Source organism: Octodon degus, unplaced genomic scaffold (assembly GCF_000260255.1).
Source record: "Octodon degus isolate 3935 unplaced genomic scaffold, OctDeg1.0 scaffold00138, whole genome shotgun sequence".
NCBI classification, from domain to species: Eukaryota; Metazoa; Chordata; class Mammalia; order Rodentia; family Octodontidae; genus Octodon; species Octodon degus.
In genome coordinates this window covers 6732055-6741231 of record NW_004524714.1, presented here as the reverse complement: position 1 = coordinate 6741231, position 9177 = coordinate 6732055, and positions in this window count along the sequence as shown.

Genomic DNA, 9177 nt, shown 5'->3' with positions numbered 1-9177 from the left:
GGCAGGAGGTTTGCTGAGTTTTTTGTTTGTTTGTTTTTTTCCGGAACCAGGGATTGAACTCAGGCCCTTGTGCTTGCTAGGCAAGTGCTTATTCCACTGAGCCATCTCCCCAGCCCAAGGTTTGCTGAGTTCTATGTCAGCCTGCACTACACAGTGCTTTGAAGGCCAACCTGAACTACACAGTGAGAGCCTATCTCTAAAACATCCAAACAATTCTTATTGGGAAATTACCTATTTTAAATTACATTGAGGGTTAAAGATGTAGCTTAGTGGTAGAGGACTTTTGTAGCACCCATGAAGCCCTGGGTTCAAACCCCAGCAAAATAAAAATAAAAGATTTTTGGTATATTATGCAAAATAGTTCTTCAGAAAGGCTGGGCAGAATCATATGCAAATTTGCTGTATACAGCTATTTTTTGGCCACACATTATCGGTATATATTGTGTACTGGCAGTTGTTTTCTTCTAAAGTTCATTGCCTAAAATATATCATCATGGAACTGCCTTCATTTGCATTGTAATAATTAACAAGTTTGCACATTTTTCACGTCTATTTGCTATTTGTATATTTATTTTTATCTTTCTTGTATTTATTTATTTATTTATTTGCAGAACCAGCAATTGAACTCAGGCCCTTGTGCTTGCCAGGCAAGCGCTAATTCCACTAAGCCATCTCCCCGGCCCTGTTTTTCTTGTATTTAGTACAGGGTCTACGGGGTCTCACTACATAGATTAGACTTAGTGATTCTTCTGTTTTCGGTCTCCCAAGTGCTGGGATTACAGGTGCACCCCACCGCGCCCAGTCTCTGTATATTTATTTTTATAAATTTCCTTTACTTTTCTTTTTAACTTAAAAAAAAATACTGTCATTGTCTTTTTTACTTATTTTAGCTTCGCATGCTCATTGAAGAAAATTTAGAAAAATAATATAAGGAAGAAAATAAAATGTAGCCAGAGACCAACAGTTAGTGCCTTGCATGTGTGAGGCCCTAGATTTGCTCCCTCTGGGGAAAAAACAGAACGAAACAGAGCACCACAAATACCCACAATTAACTATGTTACAAAATGTTTGTTTTAGTCGGGGCGTGGTGGCACACGCCTGTAATCCTAGCACTTGGGAGACAGAAATCAGGAGGATCACTACTAATGTGGGCTATGTAGTGAGACCCTGAACAAACAAACAAACAAACAAACAAATAAACTTAAAAAAAAAAAAAGGCTTGCTTTGTAGGGCAGGGAAGATAGCTCAGTAGAACAAGTGCTTGCCTGGCAAGTGCAGGGTCCTGAGTTCAATAACCGGTACAGTAAAAAAAAAAAAAAAATTTGTTTTGCAGATAAAGAGTTAGAAAAAGAGATCATATGAGAAAACCAAACTAGGATTATGTTATATGTAATTTTTTTGTACTATGGATGGAACCCAGAGCCTTTGCACTGAACTACATCTCCATCCCTTTTAAAAATTTTTATTTCTCCCAACACTCAGGAGGCTGAGGCAGGTTGTCGCAAGTTTGAGACCAGCCTGGGCTACAAAGTGAGCTCAAGGCCAGCCTGAACTACACAGCGAGACCTTGTCTCAAAAAGTCAAATTAAATTAAATTAAATTTTTAGGGGCCAGTGAGATAGTTCAGCAGTCTAAAGCACCTGCTTAGGCAAGGTTAGGCAGGTGCAGGGGTCCAAGGTTCAATCCCAGGCACTAGGGCCAGGGAGATGGCTCAGTGGAATAAGCCCTTCCCTAGCAAGCTCAAGGGCTTGAGTTTAATCTCTGGTTCAGCCAAAAAAAAAAAAAAAAAAAATCCCAGGCACTACAAACTGCCAGCCCCGCCCTCAGGGTGGGCTGAGCTGGCCAAAAAATAAATAAATAAAATAAGAATAATTAAATTTTTATTTCAAGAAAAGGCTTGGCTATGTATCTCGGTGTCTATGTTAGATTTGAATTTGTAATCCTCTTTCCTCAGCCTCCCGGCATTCTAGGCATGTGCCATCTCACCCAGCTTCTATGTAGTCTTACAGATCTCTTTAAATTATACAACAGTAATTTCCCTACATTTTTAGGGGTTTTTTTGGCAGAATTGGGGATTGAACTCAGGCCCTTGCGCTTGCCAGGGAAGCGCTTATTCCACTGAGCCACCTTGCCGGCCCCTATTTTTTTAAACACGAATGCATACATTTATACCATAATTTACTTAATAAACACCCTAATTTGGACAACTAAGTTTCCTTCCAATCTTTGTTTTCATAAGGAGCAGAGTAATAAACATCTTTAAAAAATATATATACTGGGCCGGGGAGATGGCTCAGGGGCTGGAGAGATGGCTCAGTGGAATAAGCGCTTCTCTGGCAAGTGCAAGGCCTGAGTTCAATCCCTGGTTCTGCAAAAAAAAGAAAAAAAAAATATATATATGTATATATACTTAGGACAGGGTCTACAGGGTCTCACTATTGGACTTACAGTGCTTCTCCTGTTTTCAGCCTCCTAAGCACTGGGATTACAGGTGTGCGCCACCACACCCAGGCTCAATCGAAGTCTCAGTGAGCCTCATGAACGGGACAGCACAATAAATAGCACAACAGGATCAAACAATAAACTTCTCCTTCTCCTTCCTCTTCCTCTTCTTTTCTTTTTTTTGTGCGGAACCGGGGATTGAATTCAGGCTTTCCAGGCAAGCACTTATTCTACTGAGCCATCTCCCCAGCCCCAACATCTTTTTTTTTTTTTTTAAATTTTATTTATTTGTGTGTGTGGGGGGGCAGCTCAGCCCATCAGGGGGCGGGGCTGGCTGGCATGTGGTGCTGGGGGATTGAACCGTGGTCCCTGTGCTTTGCTTGGCCTAGCTTGTTCCAAGTAGGTGCCTTAGACCACTGAGCCATCTCACCAGCCCCCCAACATCTTTATCCTTAATTTTTTTTCATCTTTTATTATTGTGTCCAGGATATGTTCCCAGACTAGTACCTAGCAGAGAGTAAAAACCTTATGAATGTTTGTTGTTTGAGAACTGTGTCTCTCAGGTAATGTCATATTTGATTACACAGTGCATACTATGACACAAAAGCTGTCATTGAAGATGTACAAATTAGAATGCAAAATTTCTCATCAAAATGTCTCTCAGGGACAGCTGGGTTAGAGTAGCTGGCTAGCTGTGAAGGTGGTTAATAAAACCCCAGTTAATTAACAAGAGGAAGATTCCTCTGTGGTTTGCATCACAGTGGAGGAAAGCAAGAAGCTAGGGCTGGATCTGGATCCAGGCTTCACTGCTGTTTGCTTTCAGAACTTCGAGGGTCAAAATCAGGTAAAGGGAGACATAGCCTGTTTCTGACCCAGGCCAGGCCTCTGAAGAGCTGCCCACAATCCGGAGTCTGGGATTGCCAACCCGCCACACACCTCTGCACAGACACCAAAGAACCACTTGGGGGGCCAGGGAGATGGCTCAGTAGAATAAGCGCTTCCCTGGCAAGTGCAAGGGCCTGAGTTCAATCCCCAATTCCACCAAAAATAAAACCAAAAAAAGACAACTATCCTTTCCACTGGTGAGATGGCTCAGTGGTCTAAAGCACCTACTTAGAACATGCTTAGCAAAGTACAGGAACCACTGTTGAATCCCCCAGCACCACATGCCAGCCAGCCCCGCCTCCTGGTGGGCTGAGCTGGCCACACACACACACACACACACACACACACACACACACACAAATAAAAAATTTTAAAGAAAAGAAAGAACCACTTGGGACAGTCTTTCTGGAGAAGGACTGATGGAATGACAATTTCTTTCCACTCTGACCTTGCACTCCACTGCTTGGAGTCCAGATGACAGAAATGTCAGCTCAAGAGTGTAAGGAGGGCCGAGGAGATGGCTCAGTGGACTAAGCACTTCCCTGCCAAGCTCAAGGGCCTGAGTTCAATCCCCGGTTCCCCCCCCAAAAAAAAGAGCGTAAGGAAATGGGTACAAGAATGACCTGTTAAATTAAAAAAAAAAAGAAGAAGAAGAATGAACTGTTGCTGCATTGTTTGGGAAAAGAATAAGCACGTGATGCTTTACCCAGCTATGGAATCTCCTCAGATGCTGAAAGAGCAAGGTGGACCTGGATGTGCTGAGATAAAAGTGAAATATGACATGAGACTCCCTTTTGCAAAACAACAACACTCTATCTGGCTGTATACGCATAGGTAAACACACACACTCACACACACACACACACACACGCACACCAGTTGTAAAGAAAGATCTATCTAGTGAGATACATATCTAAGAAAACTGGGTGGGTATGGGATAAACAAGTTCTTTTCCTTTGGGCCAGGAGAACTACAGACTGTTTCAGTGTTTACGGTACATTTTAATTTTGTAGCTAAAGGGAAAATAGATAAAGCCCTTTATAAAACTGGCTTGTGACTACCTTTTTTTTTTCAGCCTTCACTCACACAGCTTCCTGACTATAAATCATGTTTCCTTTTTAAGCACATCGCCATCCATTATGTGGCTTGATTGTCACAACAAGCCCGTGATAAATTCCGTCATGATCAACTCCATCTCACGTATCAGGTAACTTGGATTCACGAATTCTGGTCTTTATCAAATTCACAGAGAAAGAAATTATAACCAATGTTGGTATAGATGTTAGAAAACAGCAACGCGTCTTTGACTGGTAAGAGCATAAACCTGCATGAGCCTTTTAGGAGCAATTTGACAATACGTATCAAAATTCTTTAAAATCTGCATATCCTTTATCCTAGCAATTTCTTTTCTAGAAATTTATCCCAAGGACATAATTAAGGATGTGCACAGAGTTTCAGCCACAAAGATAATCATTTGGAAGATGCTTATGATTCTGAAAAATTGGAAACCACTTAAATATCCAAGAATAGAAAATTACTTAAATAAATTATGTTCCATTCATATGAGAGAATACTATAAAGTCATTTAACAGTGGTGAAAAGACGTACTTAATGATAGAAGTTCGGTTCATGATACATTTTCAAAAATAGGTCACAAGTGGTACATACTGCAGGAGTCTATTTCCACTGAAAGCAGAGAGAAAAAGAGGAAGAAAGGAAAAGAGGGATAAGGGGGGGAGGAAATGTAGTCCTTATGCATAGCACAGGCTGGCTCACATACCAAACTGAAGGGGCAAGCTCCTAACTGCCCTCCAGCCCTTGCAGGCTGAGCTGGAGGCTAGAGGCTTATTTTGTTCTTGGCGTTGGCCTCACTAATCTCTTGGCTCAGTCCCAAAGCTCCAAGCACCCTGTGGCTTGCCTCGCTAGGACCACTGGTCTCTTTGGGGTTCCCCTTCTGTTCTCACTGGTACTCTGGGAAATAATCACAACCCTCTTTCTTCAGATTCTCAGCTCCACACCAGTCATCCGCACCGAGGTGACGACAGCTGCAGCTGCTGCTGCTCCTGTGTGCTAAGCGCTTGCTTCTCGCTGGGCACCTGACAATCTCCTGGAACCTACAGAAAGAATAATAATGATAGCCAGCCTTTATTCTGTGCCAGCTCCCGTGGGCCACACTGCAGGCACACCCACCCGCCAGAGTATGAAGGAGAGGCTCAGGGAGCCAAAGCCGTTTGCTCAAGGTCACAGAGCTAGAAAGGAAGGGATGGTGCTTCATTCCACCCCAGTCCTTGTCTGGTCTAAGTACCAGCTTCAAGTGCAGAATCCCTGCCCTGTTGTGTTCTCCCTGCAAGTCCCTACAGCATAGGGATGCTACGGAGAAAGATTTAGCAAGGTGAACGTGCACTTCAAGGTCATTTTGGCACAGCGGCAGAGGGGTCTGGAAGCTTGGCAGTGAGCAGATGCTGATCTGGGCAAGAGGACAAAGAAACAGCAGGACCACAAAAGGAGAACTCATCTTAGGTGAGGAACTGAGCACCCCCCACTTTGGGGGGAAACCCTGGGCTGGGCTCCAATCCTGGCCCAAGTGCACATTGAGAGGGTCTCTCCAGGGTTCTCTGCACCCCTGAAACCTTGCCTACCGACCTGGGGCAGCTTAGCCACTTCTAGATCCTGCCTGCCACTGTCCTGAGGCCCAAGGGCTATGTTCCACAGCCAGTGCTGTCCCTGTTTATTTCCCAGGACTTGAGTTGCTAAAATTCATCTGCAATAGACTAAAAACTTCAGCTGCTTGAGGCATCAAGGTAAAGTCAGGGCCTGGGGTTCTTTTTTTTTTTTTTAATTTTAATTTTTGGTACCAGGGATCAAACTCCCAATCTTGCACTTGCCAGGCAGGTGCTTAAGCCATTACGCTATCTCCCCAGCCCTGGACCTGGGGTTCTTGGCTCAGGTCACTAACTTGCCCCTGGAATTTGGATGCATCACTTTTCCTCCTGGTGCCCTAATACCTCTCCTTGGGGCTGTGGAACGATGGCGCCTGTGGGAAAGTGTTTTGAGAATTAGAGTCAAGAATAGCTGGCAGCATCGCTTTGGAAAAAACAGTCTGGCAGATCCGCCCAAAGTTAAACATAGCATTACCATATGATCCTGCAGCGGCGCGCCTAGGTGCACACCCGAAAGAAATGAAAACATATGGCTGCATGAGGGCTTTTGCACAAAGGTTCATGCCAAACAGCACTATTCATAATTGTCAAGCGATGGAAACAACCCAGGGTCTCTCAAGTGACCAAGGGGCAAAGAAAAGGAGGTACATTCACATCACAGAATACTATTCAGCCACAAAAAGGGATACAGTACCAAGCTGTGCTGCTACTCAGGTGAGCCCTGCAAACCTTCTGCTAAGTAGAAAAGCTGTGACCCAGAGGTCACAAGTGGATGATTCTGTGTCTATGAAATGTCCAGAATAGGCAAAGCACACACCGAGAGAAGACAGATTCGTGGTTTACTGGAGCAGGGGGACTTGGAGGGTGGGATTGCTGATGGGCAAAATGGTTTTTTTTTTTTTTTTTTTTTTTTTTTTTTTTTTTTTTTTCAGAACCAGGGATTGAACTCAGGCCCATTGCGCTTGCCAAGGAAGTGCTTATTCTACTGAGCCATCTCTCCAGCCCCTGGGCAAAAGGTTTTTTAAGGGTACTGAAAATATTCTACAAACAGTGGTGATTGGGTTCACAATCTTGTGAATATACTAAAGAATTTGATGGTCTGAAGCTGTTTTTTCTCCCCGCTTCAGGGCTGGGGATCAAGTCCAGCACTTCACACATGCAGGGCAAGGTGTTTGCCACTGAACTACACCACTAACCCAGGAGTTTTCTAAAAAGGGAGAGTAGCTCAGGTGTGCTTGGTGTTCCCTCCTCCAGTCTCTGGGCTAATCTCTCCTTGTGCATCCTTTATTTAATCCCCAGAAGAACTTTCTAAGGGAAGACTCAATAACCCTGTTTTGTACATGGGGAAGCTGAGGCAGGAAGTGTTGATCACTTCTCCAAGGCTGTACAGCTCCAGTGCTATGAAAATGCACCCTCAGGCCAGGTGGGGTGGCACATACCTGTAAGTCCAGCACTGGGGAGGTTGAGGTAGGAGGAGTCTCCTGACTTTGTTTTTCCTTCTGACTTATTTCCCGACTCCCGGGAAGACAGCTCCAGCCCTGGTTCATAGACTCTTGTTGAACAGACACAGCACTGTGCTGTCTTTGCTTTCTCAATTGGTTTGCAGACAAATTGACTTTTCACAAAAGCTCAGCATCGGCTGTGAAATCCTAAAGCTGCCAGAGGCTGCCTCACACTCTCCCTGAGGTTGCCGAGACAGGAGGCAAGAACCACCTCAGATCGAGACAAAATGCATTTGTGGTTTTGAAGGCAAGTTGTTAGAAGACAAAGTCGGCCTCCCAAGGCCAAGGTTGCTTCAATACCGTTTACTTAAAGTAGAAAGAAGACAATCCCTGCCCCATGGGCTGGCCGTCTTGCAGGAAGAAGGGTTTTTGCTGAGTATCCACTGCTAACTGCGGGAGAGAGCAGACGGGAGGCAGCCAGCGCCAAAGCAAACACTCGGAAGGCAGAGATAATGGGAGACGGTGGAAGGAATGAGAATCGGTTTGGAGGCCAAGCAGGAAACAAGGCTGAAAGGAAGGGTGTGGGAAGGCAGGAAGTGTCCAGAGAGCTTTTATGAGAAGGCAGCCCTCCAAAGCTGGGGGGCCCCCTGCCTGTGAGCAGCCCCCCTGCTGGGCCAGGGCTCAGCTGTCTCCAGCTTCAGCCAGCATGGCAGCCTCCTCTGGGCCGTGCCACCTCTGGTCACCCTGCATTTGCGCCCAGAGTACGCGTCTCACCCACATGGCTCCTGTCCCTCTGAGGCTGTAAGCCCTTCCGTAGCTCAGCATTACTCCGGGACCCTGTGCTCGGAAGGCGAGCCCAGCCCTCCTGGTCCCTTCCACTTTCAGTTCCACCTCATTGTGAGGCTGCCCTGGGATCCAAAGCACGAAATATTTTCTCCTTTTTTCTTGCTGTGCACTTCAGGCTGGTCTTGAACTCACTTTGTAAGTCAGGCTGGTCTAGAATTTGCAAGAATCCTCCTGCCTCAACCTCCCAAGTGTTGGGATTACAGGTGTGTGCCACCATGCCTGGCTTTTCACGGATGTCTTGATACCTTCTCAGGTAACTTCTCACAGGGCTAACTTCTTTTTGCTTCCTCATTGTCTTTTTTTTTTTTTTTTTTTTTTTTTTTTTTTTTTTGAGACCAGTTCTCACTACGTAGCCCAGGCTGGCCTCAAACTCATGGCAATCTTTCTGCTTCACCTGCCGAGTGCTGTGATTACAGGCATGCGCCACCACACACTCTGCTACTTTTTTTTTTTTTGCGACACCAGGGATTGAACTCAGGCCCTTGCGCTTGCCAGGGAAGCGCTTATTCCACTGAGCCATCTCCCCGGCCCCTGCTACTTTTTTTAAAAAATAAGTTTTCTTAGGGCCGGCCAAATAGATCAGTGGATTAAAGCACCCACAAGCAGGTTCAGGGGCTGGGGGTTTGATCCCTGGAAGGCCCTGCCCCTGGGGCTCACTGAGATGGCAGTTGAGACTGCGCATGGTGGTGCAGGCCTGTAATTCCAGCTCTTTGGAGGCTGTAAACAGGTGGATCACTATGAGTCTGATCTAGTAGTCAGACCCTGAACACTCTGTAAACCCTTACCTAAAATAAAATAAAATAAAATAAAAAAGTTTTCTTGGGCTGGGGATATAGCTCAGCAGCATAAGTACCTTCCTGACAAGGGCAAGGTGCTGAGTTTGATCCCTGGTACCAAAAAAA